At 44.2% G+C, this 27093-nt stretch overlaps 1 protein-coding gene across 11 annotated transcripts in view; it reads left to right on the forward strand.

Annotated features, from left to right (window-relative positions):
• The window catches only part of Foxp1 (forkhead box P1), a 608309-nt gene that overhangs the window by 487946 nt on the left and 93270 nt on the right, over positions 1-27093 (forward strand). The window contains exon 1 of one of the 11 annotated variants that reach the window (XM_087904469.1): positions 18800-18950. The exons of 9 other annotated variants lie outside the window; for them this stretch is intronic. The gene's annotated coding sequence lies outside the window, so the exon portion shown is untranslated. Of the gene's footprint in view, positions 1-18799; positions 18951-23558; positions 23639-27093 lie in introns of those variants that run through there. One more of the 11 variants, XM_087904470.1, reaches the window with a different exon arrangement.

A 27093-nucleotide genomic window follows, 5' to 3' on the forward strand; every position in this document is an offset into this window, starting at 1 on the left:
TTTAAACATCATTCTACAGAGAGGAAATCAAAGCCTGTAGAAAATATTGTTAGCATTATTTAAGACAAGGTTAGTCCATGAATAACCTAGCCTGCATTTTAATGCGCTTCTTCTCAGTCAGGAATTTCAGAAACTTAACTTATACAGTTAGATAGCTTTTGGAAGGGGCCACCATGAAGAAAAGCTGCATTCCCTAGAATGTATGGATTACAATAAAGTAGTTGCTAACAGATTGTTAAATCATTTATTGCCAGACTCTATGAAAGTATAATTGTCATGATTTGGCATAGTGGATCTAGAACAAAAAAGAAACTGAAATGTCAGAATCAGTGCAAAGGGAGAAAGAAACTCAAACGGAAGCAGTATAAAGTTTGCACACGCATGGTGTGTGTTTGTGTGTGTGCACAAGTGAATGAAAGTAAGAGACCTAGAAACACTTTGAGGGTGACCCAATGGACCAAGACACCACAATTACACTTTCATCATGAGTTTCTGTGGTGAGGGGTGGGGAGTTGTCTTAAATATCTTTCAGAGCCTAAAGTTATCTTGAAGGTATTCTGAGGTCTTCATGAATAGAGGACACTTAATGAATTTTAAAATGGCATCATAGGTGTACCCTGATAAGAAATATAAAAATTGGGGACAGGTTGAGTGTGGTAGGTTTTAAGAGACTTCCTTCCCGAGGAAAGTTAGAAGGACGTGATGGTTGTACACATTCTGTGTGTGACCTGTGTGTGACACATTCTCTGTGTGACTCTGTGATGGTCAGCACGTGTCTGTGTAGCCATGTGTTTTTGATCTGCTTTTCGTGGTTGCTCGAACCTGCTTCCTGATCTTGTGGAAGGAGGCACCTGAAACAGTCGCAACCGTCCTCCAATCAGATGTGAAGACCTAGCTCAGGTCTGCACAGGATGGGAGTGGGTGGGGCTGTAGCTCATAGCCTCTGAGAGGTCCAGGGCTAGGCTGCCCTTAGACACAGCCGGAGCCTGACGCGCTCAGGGTCCTCAGGACTCACTCGCTCTCACTCTTGCGATCTTGCGCTATTCTGCTTTCTTTTTGTGTTGGCTGGTTCTCACCCACAATCTCAGATAGTCTTATTTATAGCTTGGCAACCCTTTTTGGTGAAGATGGAGCTCCTGCCCAGTCAACTCAATAAAAGCCTCTGCATTTATTGAATGGCTTGGGTCACTTCTCCATCCTGTGGATGGGAGAGAAGAATGAAGCTGTGGGTGGGCCTGAACCATGTGCCCACTCCCTTGAAACGGTATAGATACAGATTAGAGGCAGTAGCCTTTAGGGCCCTCCCATTTTCCTTTTAAATATCCATGTTCCTATGAGGTAGCATACAGATGTTTTCTCACCCCCATTATCTTAAAGGGTGAGGCAATGTTGTGTCACACACTTCTAATTCCTTTTTATGTAGTTTCCATATTACACCCATTTCACAGACTGCTGTGTTCTGAACTGTCAGCATTCTCTGATGAGATTTGCTACTTGGATAAGCATGCTGTCACTGTGCTTGTATGTGTGGAGGTCAGGGGATAACCTGATGGCATTTGTTTTCTTCCTCCATCGAGTAGAATCTGGGGATCAAACTTAGATTGCCCAGCTTGTTGGCAGCAAGCTCATCTCATTGGCCCAGTGAAGAGGTTCTGGGTCTGCACTGCCCAGCGATGGCTGTTTTTAGCTTCCTTAGGTGATAAGTACGTGAAATAGAGCTAAGATAATGAAGAAACTGATTATTTTAAGTTTAATTAATTGAAATATTAGTAGTGACATATGACTAGTGTCTGCCATGAGGAATAACGTGTGTGTGTGTGTGTGTGTGTGTGTGTGTGTGTGTGTCTGTGTCTGTGTCTGTGTATGTGTGTAGGTGAGCTAAGGTGTAGCTCAATGGCCAAATAGAGTTACATGGCTTTGGGGACAAATGAAATATCCACAACCATGACTTAAATCTTGATGTCTTATGATGCTGGTATCATACTCAGATGTAACTTTTCAATCATAATTTGTAGTTAAAATGAAAACAACTCATTCCATTAAGTACAATTTTTTTTAAATCTCCTTATATATTCCCCAACCATGACAGAGTTTTTAATCTGTCAGAGTTTGAGCATCGTACCTTTGTGCCTACTTGTGAGCCTGCCCCTGTTGGGTGGTTTGAAGCCATGGAAAGAGTGCTTAATTTAGGTGTCAGGAGTTTGGGGTTCTGGTCTCAGTTCTGCTAACTACTATTTAGAAACGTGACCTTTCCCCTGTTATCTTTCCTTCCTGGGCACCAGTTTCCTCATGTGGAAAATGAGGGGGTGAGGTTAAGACGATTTCTCAACCTGCTTGCTCGCAACATCTTTGTGGTTGTGTGTCTTTGACTTCATTCTTGAGGTCAGGAAAGTAGTTGGAATTTCTCTGTGTAGTTGTTGGGAGCTAGTGTGGGTTTGAGAAAGAATGGGAGAGATGCTTTGACTACAGGTGAACTATTCCCATGAGAATCTGCAAGACTGCAGAGGACAGTCATAATCTGCTTCCTTATTGCTGTGCGTGGTGCGTGTGTGCTCGTGTGTGTGTGTGTGTGTGTGTGTGTGTAGGTGAGAAGCTGTTGTCTGATCTCTTCCTCCACTGCTTTCCTCTTTATTTTTATTTATTTATTTTTACTCAGTATCAAGGGTTGAACCTGGGATCTCTGACAGGATAGCTCTGTCACTCAGACACAGCCTTAGCCTTCACCTTGAGACAAGGTCTCTCACTGAACCCAGAGTCCCCCCCCCCCCATTCATGGATGCACCAAGGCTGGCTGGCCAGTTAACTTCAGCAACCTTGCCCCGCCTCCACCTTTCTCTCCCTGCTCCCAGTACTAAGATTATAGAGCCACTGATTTCTATATATGTTCCAGGGATTTGAACTTAGGTCTTCATGTTTACCAGGCACTGTTCTAATACAATAGAAATCGAGAAGAAAATACAGAACACAAAGAAATGATAATTTCTCAAAGGTGTTATCTGGGGTCATCTGGTATACTCCTCCTGGGGTTTAAACCACTGCAGAGATTAAAAACTTAAGCAAGAGTTTTAGTAGAATGAGAAATAGAGAGTAACAGAAAGATCTGTATTCTGTAAGCTTGGGAACTTGATCCATGAATAGTCATAATTAATACCGATTGGTTATTCTGTTAAAGGGAAATCCAGGGCTGATAAGACTGTTTCTGGTACCCAGGGGAGTTAGGGTTAACGGAAGCTATTTGGAGTGATTTCATTTGTAGACCTTGGACTTGGAAGGAAGAGATGAATCACAAATGAAGATCAAGAGGAAGGAAAGAACATTGGGCAGATTTGCAAGAGCAGGTAGGAGGATCTAGAGTGTTCCAAAGGACAGTGTGGTAGGATGTGTCAAACCAGTACAGAGGGAGCCGGGCATCAGCTGGGGCTGGAGAGAAGCAGGATGTTTATTTGGTGATTTCTTCCTGATCTTCAGAAGTGACATGTGATGGACCCGTTGGTCTTGTGTGGTGATGTGAGAGAGCTGAACGTACGGGGGTGGTCATGCTAAAGCACTTGCATTGTAAATAGCCACTCCTCTGCCCTGTTTCCGATCATTTAGAAAAAAATTGCGTCTTGAAGCTGTATTTTTACTTTTTCACTGGCTATCTTTATGTATGGGAACAGTCATCTCTAGAGATTCATTTTCATTTCAAAAAAAAAAATTCTAAAGGTGTTAATTGCATTTTTTGAAAAACCCTTATGTAATTATTTAAAATTATTCTACCGGCCCCATAAATCAGAACTTCCCCCATTATATGGCTGAGGAACATTTATGACCTGTTTAGACAGTTTTGATTTATAGGTTTAGGAAACAAGAATATAGAAACCATTGCCAGGTTTTAATTTGGAAATTTCTGTAGCCACATTTGTTTTTGCAGGAAGGAGAAACAGAAGGCTGAGAGGAGCAAGATGATTGGAGGGCTATGGTCCACACTAGGGGAACACAAGGAAGAGAGAGGCAGAACCCCTGCTCCAAAGTGCTGTGTGTCCCTGTGTGTCTGTCTTTGCATGCTTTTGTCTCTTGTAAAGCATGATTCACAGTGTTTGTTCCATGTAACCACAGGCATGCAACTCTGTATGAGTCCTAAGAACTCAGATTCCTTGTCAAACATAGACATGGAATCACATGGGGGTGGGGTTGTGGCATGGATGGAGTAAGCTCCCTCATGTATGCGTTTTAAGATATAATTTAGGTATATGGGTATTTCAGTCTGAGAAGTGCTTGCCTTGTAAGGATTAGGACCTGCATTCTGTCCCTAGACATTCCAGGCTTGAAATCCCAGTCTTGGAGAACCCGAGGCTCATGCTCAGTCATTCAAGTGTCATCAGTGGCTCATCATCAGTGAGACTGTTTCAAGAGAATGGTCTTCTTCAGGATGACCTCTGGAGTGACCCTGGCTTCTATACACTGTGCTTATGCACATACATTTAAAGCAAAAGTAAAACAAAACACAAACCAACAGGTAGGCAGGCTGGAGTAGGCCTTTATTCCTACCACTCAGGAGGCCAGAGGCAGGTGGGCTGCTATGAATTCTAGGCCAGCCTCTCTTACACAGTGAGACCCTGTCTCAAAGCAAACCAAGTTTATGAAGTGCAGCACAACAAGGCACTGTGATGTTTACACAATGAGGTGACCTATCTGAGTGCTTTCATATTGGAACAGGGCATGCTTAGGGAAAATCCCTGACTTGACAACACTCTTAATAATGGTCAGTTAATAACAGTAGCACTCTAGTTTAAACCTGAGAAACACTGGGACAGGCAAATTTAGAAATGTGTTTGAGTGATCCAAAAAATTGAGAAAAGATAGAGGAGATAGCAATTGTCTTATTGAAGGAGGAAGGTGAACAGTTAATTTGGTGAGACGAGGTTTCAGCAGGCTGAAGTTGTAGATCAGAATGAAAAAGATCTTTAATGGGAGGGAATGCAAACTCGTACTCCCATCCAAGCACCGAGTGACTAACTCCAAGGTAGCAAGCAGTTCAGTTCCTGTAGCAATTAGTCAGGGGATGATAGTCAAACCAGCAGGAGCCAATCAGGGCCTAGCAGGGGGTGGGGGCTGCTGCGGACCTTAGGCTGGCTAATAGAATAATGAGGGAACAATCCCCTGGCCTTTCTCTGAACTAGACAGAGGGCACATGGACCCCTGCCCTCCTTGCTGGCCACTCCAACTATAAAGAAAGTCATGGGGGAAACCCAGATTACCAAGTACCTAATGAGAGGCACAATCAGGGCACTCCTTTGACTCTACAAGGGAAGATGAAGTTGCCTGCTGGCTGGGACTGTTCAGTGGCCTTGGGGCAGTGTGCACTGTGGCCTTCCTACAGATCTTCCCTGTTAACTTCCTTTGTCTTTAAATGGTGTACAATCCTTTTATTACTGTTATTGTAGAGAAGAGTCTCCTTGGATAATACAGATCTCATTTCACAATGCCCTGTTACTAGAAACACTTGATAGTGTCTTCCAGCCTATGTTGATCTCTCTCTCTCTCTCTCTCTCTCTCTCTCTCTCTCTCTGTGTGTGTGTGTGTGTGTGTGTGTGTGTATGTGTATTTTATTTAATTTTTATGTTTTCAACAGGCTACCATAGCTCAGCAGGTCTTGAAGTTCTCATTCACCTCTCTCTACCTCCCAAGTACTGATTGTGCTACTTTGCCCAGATGAATTCTCTCAGTTTGACTAAACAAGGAAGAACAATGGAAGTTGGTGGTGTTTAAAAAACCCCAGTAATGCCTACTGCAGCTTGTTGGTCTCAGTCATTCAAGTGTGCATAGGGCTATATACTCTATTCTTAGTCATACCTGAACCATTTCTTTTAGTTGTTTTGTTTTTAAAGTTTAAAGAAGCTGATCCTGGATCCTGTGTGCATTTATACTTCTCCGCATTTGACATCATTCATTCATAAATTTTCATCAACAGGACTTTGCTTAACATGGTGGTGCTGGCCTGTTTCTCTTACATGAAGTGCTCCTCTTATATGCAGAAATGATATTTGGCAAGTACTTGGTTTCATTTTCCTCATAACTGATATAGGTCTTATAGGTGGCAAAAGAAGGCAAAGTCACTAATTTAACTTTTTGATCTTATGGTTCAGAGAAAACATTTGCATGAGAAAATAATACATATAAATGCACACACACACACATACACAAAAGGGTTGGGTGTGATTGTGTACATCTTTTTTTTAAAATTTATTTTTGCTTTGTTTTTTTCAAGACAGGGTTTTTCTATGTAGCACTGGCTGTCCTGGAACTCACACTATAGACCAAGCTGACCTCATATTCACAGAGATCCTCCTGCCTCTGCCTCCCACGTTCTGGAATTAAAGGTGTGAGCTACCACTGCCCAGCTGATGGTACACATATTTAATTCTGGTACTTGGGAGGTAAATTAAAGTTATCCTGGTCTAAAGTTCCAGGCCAGGCAGGGCTAACACAGTGAGACCCTGTCTCAAAAAGAGAAGAAAAGAAAAGAGAAAAGAGAGAAAACATTGATTCATTTGTTTATTTTTGGTGTACACATTCATCTGATGGTTGACAAGGCCCTTCTGCAGGACAATCTCTGTTATTTGCTGGGAGGCTAGGGAGTCAGGAAGATGGTCCTGTTTTTAGTTCCATGCCATGGGTTATTTATTGTAAGGTGGTTCCCAACTACTCAGCCCTGAAATAATCACACAGAAACTGTATTACTTAAATCATTGCTTGGCCCATTAGCTATAGCTTCTTATTTGCTAACTCTTATATCTTAATTTAAACCATCTCCATTAATCTGTGCATCACCACAAGGTCATGGCCTATCAGCAAAGTTTTGGCACATCTGTCTCTGGCAGCAGCTCCATGGCTTCTCTTTGACTCTGCCTTCTTCCTCCCGGCATTCAGTTCAGATTTCCCTGTATAGCTCTGTTCTACCCTATCAGACCAAGCCAGTTTTCTTTATTCATTAATAGTAAACACAGCATTCAGAAGGGACTCCTGCATCAGTGGGTGAGAGGATAGGTAGGTCAGGGGCCTCTTTTATTGGGTGTGTTCATCTTTATGTTGGAATATATATATATATATATATATATATATATATATATATATATATATCCTAATAGAGGGGTATTTTTTGATATTTAGACTTGGCTTCTTTCTCCTATTCTATAGCATTACCTTCATTGTGTTAAGACTGGTCTTTTGTTCCCTCTGCCCCACTATGTCCCTTAGTTTATTAGAAAGAGTTGAATGAGATCCATAGGAGCCTCCTATGTAGGCAGAAGCCGCCCAAGCAGGTATGCTAAAACTAGGTCCCATGGGTCAGAGATTGGAGCCATGTTGCAGAATTTGAGAGATGTGTGAATGAATGGTCAGTGCTTTCCTAACTATGGTGGTGTGTTGGGGTCCTGTTCTCTTCCATAGATTGTAAAAGGGTTGTCTCTCAGCCTGCAGTGCTTTGGAAGTTGCTTCTACTTGGATGAGAGGTCTCTCCAAGCTTTTGTTTTTTAATTGAATAGCAATCTATCTGGGTCCAATTTGGTACTACTTGAACTTGTTGGACATCAAAATATCTAACCCTCAGGTATATTCTCATTCAGTTTATGTCAGTGGTTTCCATTCCCTACTTTGATGTCAAACTAGCCACCTAAAAGACTCCAGAAGTTCATCATAGATCCACTAAATCAAAATCTCCTTCCTGAAGCTCAAAGATCACAAGTTGAAAGCACATCAAGATGGCATAGAGAAGGTCAGACTACTGGTTTGGGAAGCAGTAGGTGTGCGATTGACCCAGCTGAGGTCAACACCAGAGACGATGGCAATATGGGGATGTGACGGATGAAAGACTGGGACTGGGGCGAGACAGGAAATGGATAAAACTTGGAAATAGCAAATACAGTGAAACTGAGAAGACAAGAAAAACTTTCAGCATCCCAAGGATGCTGTTAGAGCATGCGTTTTAATTGGCCAGCCATGCCAGGTCACCATATTTGCCGCTGTTCGGACTCATGTCATCTCCTGTGTTGTGTTTGTGTGTACAGTTCCCACAGTCTGAATGCTTTCTCCAACTGTCAGTGGAACTTGCTGTGCAGAGCAGCATCCTTTTAACCAGTCTGACCTCTGTCTCATTTCAAAATGTCCTTTATCCCAGAGGTCCAGATGAGAGCCTCTCTGCTAGGATCCTTGCGTGTCTATTTGGTGTTAACTAGGAACATAACCATGGCCGAGAGGGGCCGTTCAAAGGCCTGGGGTCACTGACCAGTTTCCAATTTTCACATCAGGAAGTATATTAGAAACTTTGAAAAGAATCTTAACTGTAAACTTGTTGGGTTATTAAAACTTTGATACTCTGGGGGTACGAGCTGACCCCTTTCCATAACTAGGCTGTCTGGGACTCGGTGGAAGGTTTTCTTTTCTGGAGACACACTCTGCACATCATAAGATAACATGGACAGAATGTTGGAAAATGGGCTAAAAGTTCTGGAAAAATTGGGTCTCTAGGGTTGGGGAGATGGCTCGGTGTATTTGCCGCATTTTTTGAACAAGAATGAGTACCTGAGTTTGGATCCACAAAACTCATGTAAATAGACAAGGTAGTGGGCATCTACCAACCCACGGCTATAAAGACAGAGAGAAGCCCTGTCTTCCCTGAGGCTTGTGGGTCAATTGTCACAGACAAAGCATCCCTGAGCCCCTGTCTTAAACAAGGTGAAAGACAAGGACTGACCGCTGAGTTTGCCTTCTGACCTCCATACATATGTTGTGGCACACACATACACATACTCACACATATAGCCACACACGAACACAACCACATCATGCACACAGACTCACAAACTCACACGATTTTTCAAAGTTAGGTCGGTTTTTTTTTTTTTTGCCAATTATAGTTGACAATTCTTGCCATTTGGAACAGAATAAACCTCCAAAAAAAAAAATGGACTCAGTAGATCCTGGAGAGCTTGCTCTTCACCAGACCATCACATTCCTTTGGCACATCCAAGAGATGCTCTAGCTGGCGAATGTTGCACACCTAGGCAGCTGGGCATTCAAATGAGGTGGCCATTTTGCCCTCAGGGAGCTGTTTCCTGTTCTAGTAACCTTAGATTACAAGTACAAACCAATCAAATTGTCTTCTTCTATTGTATAAAGAGTTACTGCACAGGGGCATTTTGGGAGTTAGGATATACCCTCCCTCTTAGGAACATAAGAAGCCCCCAAGGACTGAAATCACATTTTGGTTTGTATTCATTATGGTCAAAGGAGAAAGTTGTGTGTGATGCCAATGACAGCAGTGGGAAGAATTTCACTGTTGACAGAACCACAAGTGGTGACCTGCCTCTGGTGACTGAAGTTTGAGGAAACTGAGGCACAGGGAGATTGGATATTTACCAAAATTATAGCCAGGCACCATGCAGACCATGGCCACTGGCTCGTATCTGTCTAGTAATGTGTTGGGAGGAGGCGAGGAGCAAAGTTTCTCCCACAATAGAAAGGAGTGGGAAGTACCCCCAATCAAAGGAAGGCATTTGCCAGTTGTCTCCGCCCCTCGGTCTTCTTAATCCGTCATTCTGCGAGCCTTTTTGAGGACTGCCCCAGGACATTTGTCTAAAAAGCATAAAGGAGACCACTTTAGGATTAATTTGTACCCATCAGCTGATGATCTGTGGTCACATTTGTCTTCCAAAGGAATCAAACTGGATTGGCCTCTGTCCTCGGCTTACATCTAGCTCCAGGCTCATCTCTAGGGGAGTATTATGGATCCCAACTCTCCGATTACTTACAATAAGATATTGGATAAGTTATTTAAATTCTTGGAGCCTCACTCTATCTCTCTGTTAAGTAGGTATACCAGTCTGTGCTTCATGCCTTTCTGCTGGTGAGAAGGAGTTACCCCATCGCATGCTTCCATGGTTACCTCTGATTTTATCTTTATTCATGTTACCAGGTACCACACCACCTTTCATTCCCCCTTAATGTGGCAGATTCTTTGTCAAAGTCCCAGGACATAATCCCATCTATGAGCTTCAGTGACCTCTTTCTGGGATTCCCATCACCTCCCTGTTTAAGACTGGCTATCGTCTTTTGTTGTTGGTTTTCTTGCCTCTTGCCTTTAAGGTGCCCGAGCTCCAGAGCTAGTGAAAGGCTGCCCGGTGAGAAAGCTGGAGTTCCAGAGGTGAGAATGGCTAGAGAGTCCTGTCTCAGCTCTGTCATTCAAAATGACTGCACAGGAATCCCTTCGAGTTAGCAGCATCAGAGGGCTTGTAGATATATGTCTGGGTCTCCATAAACGTTGGCACACTGGCACACTAACACTCGTGCAGAAGAATGTTGCAGTGTCTACCCGCTGTGAGGCAGAGGATTGCTTCTAATGTGGATGAAGAAATGCAAAATGTACTTCTATGATTCAGCGGTAAGCAATACCTACTGTGGAGTTCAGACCCACCTCTCTCTTGCTGTAACTCCAAAGTACCATCTCCAAGGGGCAGTGGGGACAGACAGAGTCCTTTCTCGTGGGATGTCATGGCAGGGCATGGCACCATTGGTAGGCTGACCCTGGTGAGGCATTGCAGCTGCTGATGAACTTTGAGACCCTGTCCACAAAGAGGTCAGGTCTAACCTGAGGCAGAGAAGGGTAGAAGCAAGATACAAGATACTGAAGTAGGAGGGCAGACTGTGGTGGATGCTGGTGAACGCTGACTGATGATGAAGGGTGTCAGCCAACAGTTAAACACAGTGCCCTTCAATCCCAGAGGTCTGGCCTGTTGGGTTGTGACATTACATAGATGTGCCCTGACCCATCTCAAAAACTGGACATCAGTGAATTTAATTAAGATCAATTAGACATCCCTCCTATTGTTCAGACACAATTCCTTATTTGTTTGAAAAGAGGGAAGTTCTATATGACCTGAAAGCTTCCTGCTTCATCTGCTCTTTTTCCTCATGAAGAATGAAATGCCATTTGGAATAATACAAAGAATACATAATCGTCCTGCAGGCAGGACTGCATACTTTCTTTGTGTGCGTTTTCTCCGGAGCTCTTTGATTCAGAAGGGACCTGGTGTCTCGGTGAAGGTTGTTTCCCAAATTTCCCCTGCAGTCCAGCCTTAGGTGAGGCTTTGCGCCTGTCATTCCCAACATCCTCCTGATGCATGAAACTGGCCTTTCACCTATTTCCGGTATGACACAGAAGCAGGTGAATGGCTTGGGAGGAAATTCAGAAGTGATTTTGGTGGAAGGAGAGGCTTCAGGCAATGGACACAGACCAACCCAGGTGGTTAAGGAAGAGAGGGGAAAAGTTACATGCCCGAAGATTGCCACTGTGTTTGGAAATTAGGGCACCTCGTGTCTACATCTGAGATCTTGTCTCTGCAGAACCCATCATGTCCTAAAGCATGTGTATGACGGTGCCTTGCTCCATGAAGCACAGCTGCGGGTATTTCCCCAGGTTCTTCCCTTGTGCCCTCCACCCTCTCACCCCTGCATCTTTTCTTGTTGTGTTGTGTTTGTCTCTGCCACCAGGCCTTGTTACTTACCCAGGTTTGCCTCAAACGCATGCTCCTCCTGCCTCAGCCTCCCTATTCATGGGACTGCAGGTGTGTACTACCATGCCCAGATAATAGGATTTTTTTCCAGATGACAATTCTGGTCAGGCTGCACACAAGTGTGTTTGGAGTTCTTGCTCTGTGCCTTACTGGTGACTTGGTGATTCCCAAACTCTAAAACGCATGCCACCTTTTGCTGCTGTTTGTTTTGTTTTGAGACAGGGTCCACACTACCCAGGCTAGCTTTACATTTGCCATGTGTTAGAGGGTGGCCACGAACTGCTCACTTTCTATCCCAGTGCTGGGATTATAGGTGTGCGCCACTATACCTACCATCTCTTTCTTTAACATGGATTGTGTGTGTGTGTGTGTGTGTGTGTGTGTGTGTTCTTACACCTATGTTTGTGTTCCATATGGGTACTCGGTACCCAAGGAAGCCAAGACAGGGTGTCAGATCCCCTGGAACTGGGGTCACATATGATTGTGAGAAGTCACATGGGTACTGGAAACTAAATCCAGATGCTCTGCCAGAACAACAAGTCTTCTTAACTGCTGAGCCGTAGCTCTACCCCTCTTTGTATCCTTAAACTGTGTTCTGGTTGTTTTACATAGGACTATACCTACAAAGTAAGATCAGTTGGACCTTCTTCCATCCATCCGTCTCTCTGTCTGGGGGGAAATATTTTGACCCTAAGAATGGATATGATTTACGCAGCTACAGTATTCACTCGTGACCATGTCAGGAGTGAGCTCCAGACCCCCGGAGGCCCACTTTGGATGAGAACTGCTCTGCCCGCCTCTTTCTGTGCCTGTTGGATGTGCTCTAGCACCTGGAACTGTCTGGAAACTTCTTGAGCCTTCAAAGTCTGGCCTGGGGATTCCAAGGTTGCCTGTGAGGATGCACCGCTTAGGTTCCCTTCCCATGTTCCTGTGGACATCTTCTCCCTCCAGCCTCTGCTTCCTTCTCCCACTCCCAGGGCAGGCCTCCTAACTTCTCTCTCTAAACGCAGATTCACTCTTGCACTTTGCTATGGCTACTCTTAAAGGGAGAGGGTTAAGTGTCTGTGTGTGAGAGATCGCTGACGATTAAGGAAAGAAAAGCCAGCTGTCCAAAGATTCTGGGCTACAGAAACCGTTTTCCATGTAGTGGTTTCTTTGCCACACTCTGTGGAAGGCAATTATCTTTGGAGGGGATTCCATGGCCCTGTGTGGGCTTCCCTGGTGTAAGGTTTATGGTCCGCCGGATTGGGTGCTGTTTCTAAGAACATTCGCTCGGCATCTAATGCGCTGTCAGGGGTGCGACTTTCCGAAGGCTTCTGAGGTTGCAACACTAAGTTGCATTTTCCCATCCTGAGATGTATTTTTGAAATGCTATGTAGGGATTTGTGCAAGCCTCATGCTTCCCATTGACCCCGACAGGGGTTGCACTTCTAAATCCCAGCACTCCGCTGTGGAGATTTACCCCCTAAAAGCCAGAGCCCTCCTGCAGCCCCAAGGCTGGCCTCCAAGTACTGGGTAGCTGGATGGGGCCTGAAGCGCGGTATCCCTTTCTTTGGGGGGCGTCTCTCTAGCTTATGATTCAAAAGTTAAAATGTTTTTTTCACTTATGGGACAGACATGAGAGAGCCCTCCTCCTTTTATGGATCTTCTTTCTGATTGCCAGAAGAAAACTTGAACTTGACTCAGCTAAAATACTAAATCATGAAACCTTAGAGACTATTGAAATGGGAACAGTGGCCCATTACTGCTAAGAAGGTGTTTTATTGAAAATGCGCTGACATATTCTCCCTGGAGAGTGTGCAAGAGAAGGCAGGATGCCCAGCAGTCATGCAGGTTGCTCTCCTAGGCAAGCTAAAATATAGAGTTCGCACTGCTGAGCCCTGAGCCCTGAGCCCTGAGCCCTGAGCCAGCAGGCAGTAGAAGAGCTGAATGTTGGTTCGCCCATTAAAAGTACCATATTTCGCTGTAGGTGCCCCTGCCCACCCACCCCCTCTGCTTTGCCTCAGCCTCTTAATGTGAGCATTTTCGTTCGTAGATCCTCACGCGCCTTCTCTCTGTCTGCTTCTTAGAAGTTGTCTCCCAAATAAGTTGAGATAGATGAAATTTCCTAACCCTGGCAGGCTTACCAGCAGAGGGCAGGCGTAAAGAAGGTTTTGACACGAGGGTGTGTCAACTCAGGGTCAGAGGAGGGTGGCGTGGCATAGGAGGAGGATCTGTAAGCTTTGTTTCCAGGGCAAGATGGGACATGCTCCCCTGCCTCTTAGCCTGCTTGTAGCACACTCACACCACAGGCCTCCTGAAAAGCTGACTCCACTAACGGTGGTCAGTGGGTTCATCTGATATCAGCGAGTTTCTACATAATTAAGCGTTAAAAAAAAAATTAAAAGGGAATTTCATTCCCCCCAAGAGCCCTCTTATCATTCCTCTTCAGTGCCCTCTCCCTGGTAAGCTTCCTGCCCAGGGTTAACATGGGGGAGCCATCGATGCTGTCACTCTTGGGAGGGGACATGAAGAGTGTCTTTTGGTGGTGGTCCTGACCCATGGGGGAATTCTCTCCTGCCCTCCCTAAAATGTGCACAGTTTTGAGAATTTAACGCACATCCATGTAATCTGTTGCAACCCCGTAGTTGAAGCAGCACACTAATAAACTTCATATCATGTTAAAGCAAGGGATTATAGTTTTATCATAAACAAGAGAGGGTAATTTATTAGTCAATTGGATGCAGGGTTCGAGAGGTTGGTGTTGTTTCTCTTTGGATGACTTTATTTACTTTGATGCTTAGGAATGTCTTCACATTTATCGTGACGGAGTTTTTTTCTTTCTTTCTTTCCTTCCCTTCCCTTCCCTCCCCCTTCCTTCCTTCCTTCCTTCCTTCCTTCCTTCCTTCCTTCCTTTCCTTCTTGTTGAGACAGGGTCTCAGTGAAGAATTTTAAAACATTTTCTTTTCTGAATGTTTTGCATAGCTCACGTACCCCTTATAAGTCCCTTAAATGTTGCTATGTCCTACTGTGTATACATATCAACTGCCTAGGGATGCTGACATTATAAAACATTGCATTTGGTGAAGCTGTGAATGGTAATTTGGAGTCTGTCACAAGGAGAAACTTGAACTCCTGTGCAGCAGAGGCTTTTCCCTTGGCCAAACTAACGGGCACAGATGAAAAACAACATAATCAGTCTTATTGTCAACGTCGACATAACAGCGACATAAACAGTATCGATAGGCAGCTAACTGCTCTAGCTCCCTGCAGATGGATGATGTATTAATTTATATTTTTAAGTAAAAGCCCTGCTTAAATCAAGACAGAAATGAGCCTCCTTAGAGACAAATGCCCAAATCTCAGGAATGGGGCATGGCTGTTGCAATTTAGAAACTCTAATTGGCTGGCCCCGCTGGTGGTCTTTGGAGAACGCTGCCGGGAGTTTGTTCTGAGGAAGCAGGTCTCTCTGGCAGTCCATCAGACGTGCGGCTGGATGGAGAAGGACCTAAAATTTCTATGCCCTGGCCTCATGAAAAGAATCACTTGCAAGATTTTTTTTTTTTTATATTGTCATTCTATTCTGGGTACTCTACTAAATTAATTGAAAAAGTGGCAGGGGTGGGGGGTGTTAATGCAACCATTGTTTGGAAGAAGACCACGAGCTTGCATTAGATTTTGACCTCTCAGACACACAGTTCATTTTTGGACCCATCACCGCGTCCTTCTTCTGGTTGTATGCAAGCTGCTCTGGCCAGACAGATGCCGAGAAGCACGCAGGCCAGAGCCCCGTGACCGTGTCTACATCTCTGCCGTGGCACCATTTATCAACATGTCGAATAGTGTCGTGAGGGGATGTTCCTTCTGCCTCTTCCTTCCACACGTCCTGTCTCCGTTCCCAGCTCAGAACGGGCAGGAAGACCTTTCACTTTCCTCCACGTTCAAGGCTGAGGCTCCGCGAAACCAAACAGAGTGCCCGACTCCAGTCCCAGGTGTATTATTTGGTGGTTAGAGTTTGGTATGGGATCACAGTAATCTGGTCTTAAGTGCACAGCCAGTGTACAATGGACTCATTTAGCAACTGACAGGTTTCTTAATATGTGGTGTTTGAACAAGACTGTGTCTGTTGTGGGTGTTAGGATGTGGGCATCAAAAATATTTTTAAGTACAGTATTTATCGTTTCCTTCGCTCTTCCTTAAACATGAGCCTCCCCCACCCCTACCTCGGGTATCCTGTCTGTGTAACCAGGCTTCCCTCCCCCCAGTGTCTGTTTTGCCTTATAGACTCATGGTTTGACTCATGGGGAAACAAAAACCACTTTGCCTTTTCTGGTTTGTTGTTTGTTTGTTTTCGTTTTTCTGTTTTGAGACGAATTGTCATGGAGTCCGAGCTGGCCTGGGACTTGTGATGTAGTTGAGGATAACCATGAACTCTTGGCCCCACCTCCCAAGTGTTGGTATTACATGCATGTTAACCACCAAGCCTTGGCTCTCAGTTTATATTACTGAATCTCAGTTTCTCCCTCTGAAAAATGGGATGACAATTTCCATTCAACTTACAGCTGCATCAGCTCCTGGGTTGAGTAACCAAGCTAACGCCCCCACAATAACCCTGATTGTTTTCCTTCCTGTTTTTTTCTTTTTTTCTTTTTTCTTTTTTGCCTTTGCCTTTTTTTGCCTTAGCTTTTCCAAAACAACTTTGTGTTAAAGGTGATGAAAAATGGCAGGAATTATGACTGCTCTGTCACTGGGTGGTTCAATATTTATATATTTTCCTCAAGGCATGGAATGTAGCAATTCTCCCTGAATGCCAGGGCCAAAAACCTCACGAGGCCGGCCTAGGATTCCCAAGATTAACCAAAATATCCCAGACTCCTACAAAGAAACACAGGTTTCTCACTGGTGGGGCGATTCCTTACCCACAACCAGCCTGAGTCACTATATCATGTATCTGTTTGGAGAGGGTGGCCTGGGTTCCAGGTGGCCTCTGGGCGGGTTGCTAAGCCTTTCCCCTCTGCCTGGTCTCCTACCCTTTTATCCAAACCATCAACCCTTTACACACAACTTCCCCAAGGGGCGTTACCAGGCCTCTCAGTGCTCCCTCCCGCTCTGCAGTCCCACGGTGCCCCCGGCCACCACCATGCAATTTAGCTGCTGAGTTACCATTGGCATTGCATCACTCCTTAATTATTTTGTGTAAGGCTGGCCTCCACAGCTGGGTCCTGTGCGTCTGTAATGTTGTTGTTTGCCTGTTTGTTTACTGTTTGTTTTGGAGCTCCTAGTGACTATTAACTGATAGGCACTGACCTGCACAGAGGTAGCCCTACTTGTCAAAGCAGGCCTGAGTTTTCTGGATGCTCCTGTGGATATCAGGCTGGAGGAAACACGCCGTTGATTTCCAGCTCACCCCGGCTTTGTTCACGCTTGTTCACTCTCAAATTCATTTTTTAAAAATATATCACTGTATGTTTCAAAATGGCTGTTTCTACTTTCTGAGGGGTGTTGGTTTGAGGAAAACTTCCTCTATTTTCATTTCCTACTTTGGGGCTCCTGCCTGCCCTTCTGGAAGAATCACCCTGTTTCTTTAAAACTCAGAGTTCTACTGATGGTGGGGTTAGGGTGTTCTGTCAGATTCAAGGCCTTTCTCTCACCCCTCTCCCCAAAACTGCCCTGGGGTTCTTCATTGAATATTCATGAAAGGGTTGGGCGACATATTTGTGACCTGGAAGAAAAACAGAGGCCATTAATAAATTTGTTATCTGACATAAAACACTTCAGTGTGGAGAATGGTGTCCACTAAACCCATTTAACAACTGAAGAGATGTGGAAGGCAAGGGGTGGGAAGCTCTCGCATTTTCCAACCAGATTCCCTAGAGGGGTAAAGTCTAGTCCTGCCGACCTCACTGAAGTCCAGGTGTTTTCTTGATTAGAAATTTTACCAGTGTGCTTACTTTCTTGTTCATAGCACCCTGTATTTAATACGCCTCAAATTGGAAAGTTCTTTCAAGTAAGAGCCCTGGAAATTTACTAGGTTAAACGGTGTTACAAAAAACAAAACAAAACAAAAAAACCCAAAAATCATATTGAAGAGAAGTGAGTAATCATTGATATCACTGTTCAGTTTCCTTGTTAAAGAAAATAATAAAAAATGTTTTGGTTAGTTTTGTTGTTTGTTGTTGTTTTGGTCTTTTTAAAAAACTACACAAACCAGAAAGTTCTTCTTTAAGTTTGGAAATGGCAAAATCGAGACGTGATTTCTGAGGCTGCTCATACTAGGCTAACCTGCCACTTAAATCCTGCCACTTGAGCCAACAAAGTTTAGCATTATTGATGACTTTAAAGAAAAGAAAAAAGCAACACTGCTCTTCGCTCGCTGCATCTAAGCAGTGAGTGTTTCTACCCGAGGTCATTTCAAAGTGCCTGTTGAGAGGCGCTTTTGTTGTGGCTGATGTTGCATAAATAAGAGAGGAATTTCAAGAATTATTTCTTAGCAAACGTGTGGCAGCTGTCGTTCTAGAGGGGAAGTAGCGAGGAGGCACGCTGGGTTGCGGATTATTTGGAGCCCCATGTAGGGTTCCTTCCCTGTGTGCACGGGCATACTTTGTGAAGCAGCCTCTGGATCGGCAAGGGTGGCTGGGAGACTAAGGTTGGGCCCCACCACCGACGTGAAGCGAAACTTCTCCACCAAGGCGGGTTTTCGAGGAAAGGCGCAGCCGGGCGCCCCGCAACCCTGCCCTTGGGCCGCTTCGGTAGCTCGGAGCAGCCGGGGCTGTGGGCTTGGTTGGCGGAGGGCGCATGGGTGGCCCTCCTGCTCAGCGTCCCCGAAGGTTAGGACAACTCTTTGTCAGTTTCAAAGAGGGAAACAAACAAGCCCTTTCCCCAAAGCTGGCTGGGCAGCGGGGCCCAAGGCAGAAAGAGAGAGAGAGAGAGAGAGAGAGAGAGAGAGAGAGAGAGAGAGAGAGAGAGAGAGAGAGAGAGAGAGAGAGAGAGAGAGAGAGAGAGAGAGGGGTGGGGGAAGAGGAGATGCGCGCCCCGGCGCGAAGCCCGGCTCCGGCCCAGACGTCAGCCCGAGGGGGGTCACCGGGTTAACAGCAATTAAAGAGGAGTTGCTGGGGAGACAAAAGGCGGGCGGCGGGGCCGAGCGTCGGTTTCACCTGCCGCGCGCGGAGGGGGCCGGGGCGCGGGGCGCGGGCGGAGCCCATTGTGTGGGGCGCAGCGGCGGCGCGGGGTGTTTAGAGGCGGGTTGTGATTGGTGGAGCAAGGCGGGGCGGGTGGGCGCGGCGCGGCACGGCAGCCCGCGAGCCCGAGCGCCCCTTGCGCGTGCAGTCCGCCTGCACCGAGGCCGCCGGACCCAGCCCGGCCCCGCGCGGGCGCCCCGAGCCGGCTGCGCGCGCCTGGCGGCTACATGGAGAGTGTCAGGTTGGTCCCGGTCCTCCTCTGTCTTTGCCCCGCTTCGCTTCCTCCTCCTTGTCCTCCTCCTCCTCTCCCCCAACCCACCCTATCATCCCGGGCTGTGCGCTGCCAGCTTCCCAGGGTTCCGGGGGACCTCGCCAGGGAAGGCAGGGGCGCCCCGCAGCCTTCAACTTGACTCTCAGGCTCGGCAGCCCCAGCCCGGGCGCTGTTGATCAACTTGGAGCGGAGTTGCACTCTGGAAGTGGAGGCGGAGAGGAACAGAAGGGTGGGAAGTCAGGCCTGTGGGTCCTGGACACAGATCTCCCTCGCGATGTCTGTTAAGCTCTCTTATCTCTTTTTAAAAACTGTTCCTGGGTGAAGTGGAGTTGGGAGTTGGAGGAAGTCCTGCGTGTATTTCTCTCTTTCCCTCTGCCTCTTTCCCCGGTGTTGGCGATTCATTTTTCCCTGGTGTGGCCTTCGCGCAGTCACTTTGGTAAAGCCCTTTTGGCTATCCCTTGGTACCATCCCTCCACACCACTCGGGGGGCATCCATCTGGGGTGTGTGATTAATGTCACTCTCAGAGCGTGTGAAATAGAAAACCCTTCAGTCTCAGTGGAACCAGTGTGGCGGTTTCTTTGGCTTCTGGTAGTTTGTTTCTGTCTGTCCAGGCGTCTGTCTTTGCAGCTTAGCTGTTGATTTACAAGGAGTTCGCACCCACGGTAAGGAGGGAGGGAAAGGAAGGAGAGAGCCCAGCACCTCAGCAGGCAGGCATGTTGTACCCTGCACTCCGGCAGGTTGGAGATCCGCATCCACTGTGGCTTTACTTGGCCACGTTCATAAAGTAGTGAGCAAGGTTTGGGTTGGAAGGGCCGGAGGCTGAAGGCTTGTCATGGTGAACTCCCGTCTGAACTGGCCTTCAGTGTAGCTAACTAAACTCTCCGAACTGCAAGGGACTTTTTCTTTCCCCTCCCAAGAATGGTGTTGGGAAGCTGAGAACCTTTAGGAAAAGGGTGGTAGTTTCAGAACACAGCACATGTAGTCTCTTCCTCCCTGGGGTTAACTCCTTCAAGGCCTTCCGGTTGCAACTAAAATGTCTGATAATTGTTACATGCTCGTCCACACCGACCAAATGTTCTAATCAAGCCCATTTAAAAATGCAAATCACCTCATTTCCATAGATTCCAACATTCTGAAAGTGACACATTTGGGGGAAAAATAAGGCTGATAACAGGAAACGTGAATCATACTATCAGTGACTAATCTGCCTAAGGGGGGAAAAACCTTACATGTATTTTATCATTAGGAAGTTAGGGTAAAAAGCTGATTTCATTTTTTATTTTCAGTTAAAGATGCAAGTGACTTCTTTATTTCTGAGGTGACCCTTTTTGCTCTGTGTATTTGTTTGTGAGATATTTTCCATGAAGACATACATATGCATACATCTGTGTATATATGCATATGCGTGTTATATATACATATATACATATGCAGTTAAAGAAGGTGTATGTGGTAAAGTGTTACAAACTCCTGTCAGTGGCAAAGAGAGCTCGAACATAATCAGGTTAAGATTCTACTTCAGGATTTGATGTGTTGCTGTTATTGCTGCCTAAAAGAATAGCAGACTATCTTGGATGTTTCAGATTCATCGCTCAGTAAAACAAATCAAGGCGAGGAATTTTGCAGCATGGGGGGGGGGAGTCTCTATTTTATGTGGTTCTTTGTAGCTGCCTGACACATTTCGATGAAAAGTGTGTAAAAATGAAACCAAAATACAGACTGCCTGCCCAGACACTGGCTGCCAGAGTCCCTGGGATGTGGCAGAACTCTGTGGGCTGACACTTGATAATCGAAGTTGATTTATTGTTCATTAGTACTGCATTAGCCCTTTCAGGCAAGACAGTTATTTGTGTAGTGGCCGTGAGGAGTGAGGCTGCAAGCACCTGTCATTTCGAAGGCATGACATAAGCAACCAAATATCAAAATGATGCAAATTAAAATGCGTTTGACTAGGTAAAATATCACTCAGCCACATTTTTTTTTTCCCTGCAAGACAAATTAGCACGGGTCAATTCTAGTGTAGAAGAGATAAAAATGAATCAAAGATCCTTGTTTTCCGACCGTAAGGACTCTACAGAATGAATGCTAGGAGTGGACTTGATATTTGTCAGTTTGCCTGAAGAACTACCTTTCCTCCCAAGTCTGCAGCTTTTCTAACAGAAAGTTGGCCGTTTAAAGAAAGGAGAAACACGGCCTTTCAGTGATTTAATCCAAGTAATTGAAAGAGAAGGTAGGCTTTCGTGTTATGTTTTTTAATAAACATATTTCATCGGATGAAACTTTTGAGTTTGGATTGCTTATATGAAAATTGATGACATCATAGCTAAGCTATGATAATGTCGGATAACAATGTCAACTGCATTTTCTGCAGTGTCTCACTCTCGCTTTTTTTTTCCCCCTTCCTTCCCTGGAAGGGAATGATCTCATGGCAGACAATAGAAAACAACTTAAGTGTCAAAAGAAAATAAAATTAGTGAACTTTTGTCTGCAGCCATAGAAACGTGGGTTAACTCATATATATTTTTTTCAGGAGTGGAATGGCAGCCTTGTGCATGAAACTATATAGAGTATTGTCTTCTTTGAATTTTCATTTGACAGGGATTTTAGAGGCTGCGATCTTAATTAAATCTCCACCAGCTAGAGCAGTGCATCTAAAGGCATGCAGTGTTGCGTAACCTTGCTCAGTTGGTAAACCTGTGATGACTTACAGTTTACTTACGATAGGAGTGGTGGGTTTGAAAAAAAAAAATCTTCCTTTTTTTTTTTTTTTTTTTGTTTGCAGTTAAATGTACCTTAAAAACAAACCTCCATCGCAGCCTTGCCTTTACACATTGTCGGGAGCTGTCACTTGAAAGATAAACTCCTTTATGACACTGACCAGTTCTGCAACTTTTCAGCCAGCCTCTACACAATGGCAAGAGACAGGGACATTAAAACCTAGATGAATTAAAAGCAATCAAAGTCCGGCTCTGTCGTGGCTAACGTGGCAGGAGTGGCGTTTGAATTACTGGATTTCTGTGACGATCCGGAGAGAATGTGGTGGCCAGATTCGCAGCTCCTACTAAAATTTGAGTACAGTTTGTATTGGCAGAGAGGAAGCTTGGAGAAATTCATTTTATTATGTGGTCTCGTTGTGGACGGACATCACTAAAGGGGAACCTTAGAAGGACGCTCTGAGTAACTGGGGAAACAGGAATCAGGGACGAGCCCCTTGAGGTGGTTCCTTGTGATTTACAGTCAAGGAAAAACCGTAGCAACAGTTGACCAGAAAAGGTTAGAGTGACTGAACACATACATTGTGTCTCCCTGTGTCGCATGTTAAGCTCTGCAGTCAGTAACAAGGAGTTACAGTCATCAAATAGGCTTCTTTGCTGTCTTGGTCTTTATAAATTTCTAGTGCTTGCAAACCCTGATTTATTTACCTTTAGTGTTTTAAAACAGATGTTTTTAACTGCTGTATCTTTTTGGTTCAGTATATGTCTTGGTAGAAGCTGCCTGTATGTACGAGTCATTCTGCATGTGTCATTGTCCTAAGATTTTTGTAGAAGGCTCGCACTTGGGTTGCTGATGAGAGGTCGAGCTGTGCCTCTAGTTTAGATCTGGGACAAGAAGTCTAGCCCAGTGCTTAACCTGTAAGCTAAAACTGTTGTTTGGTGCAGGTTTTTTTTGGTGGGGGGGGGCGGGGGTGCCATGGTATTCCTTGAAAACTGTTTGAGTATTTCAGAGTGCCTGTTTTGTGCATTCTGTTCCCCACAACTGCCTTTGATTTAACACAGACGACGCAGGTCCTCCACTGCTAAACATCTGTCTGTACACTGTAGGGCCTTGACTCACTGGGAAGGGCTAACCTGGGCATCCCCATTCAGATGAGAGAAAGGGATCCCCTTTTCTGCGTCCTTCCAACCTGGCAGTTGTTTGGGGAGGAAATTAGGTTAGTGTGGGAAAAAAAATGAGTATCAAGCCAGTGCATTAGGCCACATGTTCACATCGGGTTAAAGCAACTAATCAATGGAAGTGCGGGCTAAGTGTGCCGGTGAGCTTCTTAGAAATACCTCGGTATCATGTTTTAATTCTTAAGCTTTATCTTGCCCTTAAATCTGAAACATCATTGTTCAAATAACCGAGAACAAGGTAAATCAACAACATCAAAAAGGTCAGCTTCTGTGATTTCTCAAGGGCTTGTTATTTTGTACTTCCCAATTCTATTTGATGTCTTGACAAAACAAGATGACACAGGGGAGAATACATTAAAATTTGATTTTTTTCATCTAACCTGTTACGGTCGTGGCAGCTTAATTTCTTTTTTCTTATTTTTTCTTTCTTTTTCTTTCTTTCTTGTCCCTGAAGATGGCTTTTTATTGGGTCGCTCTTAATTGTCACATTACTTCACGAGGCGGGTCTTCACAGGTCCCTCATTTGCTTTGACTTTACAAGGCACTTTTTAAAAACATATTTTGATCTTTCACATGTAGGGAGCTTTCGGTTGGGTTTTTATCGGTATTAGAAATAAATCAATGAATGGAGAAATTGTCAAAGCAGCAACTGATGTTTTTTTTCTCATGAGATTCTCATTTGCACCCCTTGGCTCAACTGTGATGTATCAGGTGAATGTGCTGGAGTTAACGTGTGAGAAACTGCATAAGTAATTCTTGAACAGGTAAAAGGAAAATGGTAGCGCCTTGGTAAATCCATGGTCACCTTCGGAGTAATCTAATTTGGGCCAACCTGTATATTTGAATTCACTTACAGTGCTCCCTAATAATATGGGGGAAATATTTATATGTGTTTATTCTGAAATTTTCAGGGTTAGTTATCTTAAAGTAAGGAGAATTATCAACTTAATTCTTAGTTTTGAAAAAAAATATTTTTTTTAGGGGGAAGGGGTAAACATTTAATTTTTTTCCCCCCATATAATAGTAACCATTGATCTAAAACTATCTTCAGATTTTTCTTGTTCGCTTAATGGTGCATGTTTCTGAGCTGGGTTGATGCAGTTTCTGCCTCTGCCATTGTTTGTAAAAATGTTTCAGTTCAAGAAAACTGACTTAACCAGTCTATTCCCTGTCCTTTTGGGAGTCAGAGGTCGGCGAGTCAGGTATTTTCTAAGGAACTTTCTGGACTCGTTTTTCCATCTCCTGCTCTCAGCACTTAAAAAAAGGATTTTGTTGTTTCTGTTAATATGAAATGTCAGAATATTTTACCCACACTAAGCAGTTTTCCAGCCACCTACAGGAAAGTGAGATCAAGGAAGGAAAGAGAAGCATTTTCCTCGATTTAAATAATAATGACAAATAATAATAATAATAATAATAATAATAATAGTGGTTTGGAAGTTGAAGAGATCAGTTCTTAGCAAGTGATTATTTTCATGTGCAGCTCCCATTGTTTCCTGTATTTAACAATTGCTAATGGGAGAAGCGATTTAATTTATGTAAACTTTACATTTTTATGCAAATGAAGCTGATATTTATTAGAAGTAAAACAATTAGGTTGGCGCTTACAGGCGTAACCTTGGCTGCCTGGGAAATGGTGGAGAATCACAGGGCAGCCTCCACTCCCTGTGCTGTAGACAAATGTGAATTTTACCATTTGTTTTTAATGTAAAGACAATAAGAACTCAGTTTTGCAGGAGATGGCTTCTTGGGGTTGGTAACCGGAAATAACTCCTGACTGGCAGGCAAGTGTTGGCCTTAACAATTCTTTGTGAAAGGAAGATAGCCTCTCTTTGATAGAATGTAATAAACAAAACGATAAAAAATGAAATGCTAATTGCATTTTAAAGAGGCCTCTTTTTTTTGCTAAAATTTTAATAGGTGGTTGTATTGTTACTGAGAGAACAGTTATGCTGATGAGTGACTACTTAGATGATTTTGCATTAATATGATAACCATTACCTGCCTTAATGCTTTGTACAGTATTATGGCAAAATAGCTAAGTCTAAAAGAGTTATACAAAAAGCAGCATTCCACAATGAAAGAGAATTATACTTTCCACATGAATACCATGTCTTTTTTTTTTTAAGACAGAAATATTATGTCAGAAATACATTTCCCCCCATTTTGTGATACAGCTGCCTTGCATGGTACTTGATTAAGTTTTGGAGTGTTTGTTTGTTTGATTTTTTAAATTTTTTAGTGACACGAAGAATAGAAGCCCTCTGCCTTTTTTTGTCTGCTGATCTGTCTGTTGTAGTTGTTGGTTATTAATTTTGTAAAAAGGCATATATTTTCCCAGGTGGTTGCTGGTACAAATACAAGCTAGCTTCCTTATGATCCTAGAAAATTGGGCATAATTCCTTTTTCTTAAAATAGAGCCATTTTCTTTGTTTGCTTTTGTTTTGACATTCCAGAGCCTTCTAATTGAATTTGTTTTGCTCTCGTTCTGTGGCTGACTGGGTGACACTGCCTAACCGCTTGCTTCAGTTGCCACCCAAACACAGCTTAGAGAATGGAGGGAAGGCAGATGAGTTTCTGGGGCATACATGTGGCTCGTGAGTGATCAGCGGTCAAAAAGCAGTTTCCAAATAATTCTTTGGAAATAATTTAATGGGACAAAGTAATGGATAATTACTGGAAATGAAGTGTGGTGCTGCATTTTGACCATCCCAGTTACATGGTTTGTGTCCATAGTCATTTTGAGGGGATGTGAATGACAAAGTCTGTGTGTATTTGTGCTGGGCAGGGGTGCCTTGTAGTTAACTTCAGTGTGAAGGAGAGGGAGAGAAAGCAATGATAACATGTTATTTTCAGTATTTATATTGTGTCATCTCGCCTCCCACCCAATTCCTTCAATTGTCTCCTAGATTAGTACCAACTATTGTTTCTATGAGTGGTTGTTTTTTTTTTATTTGTTTGTTTGCTTTTGAAATTTCAGTTGCCCTCTTCCCCATTGCCCACCTTCCCCCACTTTAAAGGAGAAATAAGAAAGCAGAGTGCATTGTTTAATAGTCTGCAAGTGTTCCAGCAACACAGAGTCCTCGTGGAGAGAAAGAAAACTATGCCAGAAGTGACTGAGCCTTTGCCAGCAGTTGCTGGTGCAAAAGATGCTTCCCCAGTTGCGGGTATTTAAGCAGCAGCAGGCCCATGCTAGCCACGTTCGGATGGCCAAGCACAGCTGTATTTCTGCCATTCAGGAGGGTTTGTGTGCACCTGGGTCAGGCCACACCCCATTGGTATCAGTCAACAGCAGATCCTGCACTGTTTTTACTTCTTCTTCTTCTTCTTTTTTTTAAATTCATGATATCCCTGGAAGCTCAACTAAGGAGTGTCCACTGTAGGTGCATATGTGTGTTTAAGGTTAGCGCTCTTTAAATGTCTGCCAGAAGTTTTATTCGAATTTCTGATCCCTGAAGGCAGCTAGACAGAATCATTCTAGGTTTTCATAAGTTGCCTCCTGTGATTCATTGTCAGCTCATACAGCCCCATGCAGCACTCAATCCTGTCCACTCAAACAGTTAACATAGCTGTAGCACAGGATCAGGATTTTTTTTTTTCCCCCTTGCCTTATATTTAAATTGTTTTCTGAGGGGGAGAAAAAAAAATCAAGAATAAGCTTCAACTCCCAGATAAGACAAAAGCCCTTGTAGCTACTCTTAGCCTCAGAAATGAATTTTTATCTTCAGGAGGGTGAGGTGGGTGTTGGGGCTGGGGGAGGGAGGTGGGGGGACGACAAAGTTTAGTTTTCGTGGAACGTTCTCAATGAGGGCCCTATAAATATTAGACGGCTGTAGTTCAAAACTCACATGACTGTTTTAAATACTATTGATTTAAACCACTGGCTAGATTTTATGAATCAAAGTGCAATTTCTAAGCTTTGGCCATATTTCTCCACGCTAACCCACTCTCTCTCGTGTGCCTTTAGCTGCTTTCCAGACATTCAACACAGGATTAAATGATAGCAGTTACAGTGATCAATAGGTGAGGGCTGCGACAATCACTCTTGCCGTTAATGACCTCAGTAGTAATGGGTAATAAAGTGTGGGCTGTAATAGCCCCTCGCTGGTACTGCATGCCCTTTGATTCCTAGTATTAGTAGGGACTAGCTACACAAGAAAGCTGGACACTGGGAATTAAGGAGTGGATATATAGGCCATAATTCTTAACTATTTAAAAC

The sequence above is a fragment of the Myodes glareolus genome, chromosome 3 (assembly GCF_982192425.1).
Source record: "Myodes glareolus chromosome 3, mMyoGla1.1, whole genome shotgun sequence".
NCBI classification, from domain to species: Eukaryota; Metazoa; Chordata; class Mammalia; order Rodentia; family Cricetidae; genus Myodes; species Myodes glareolus.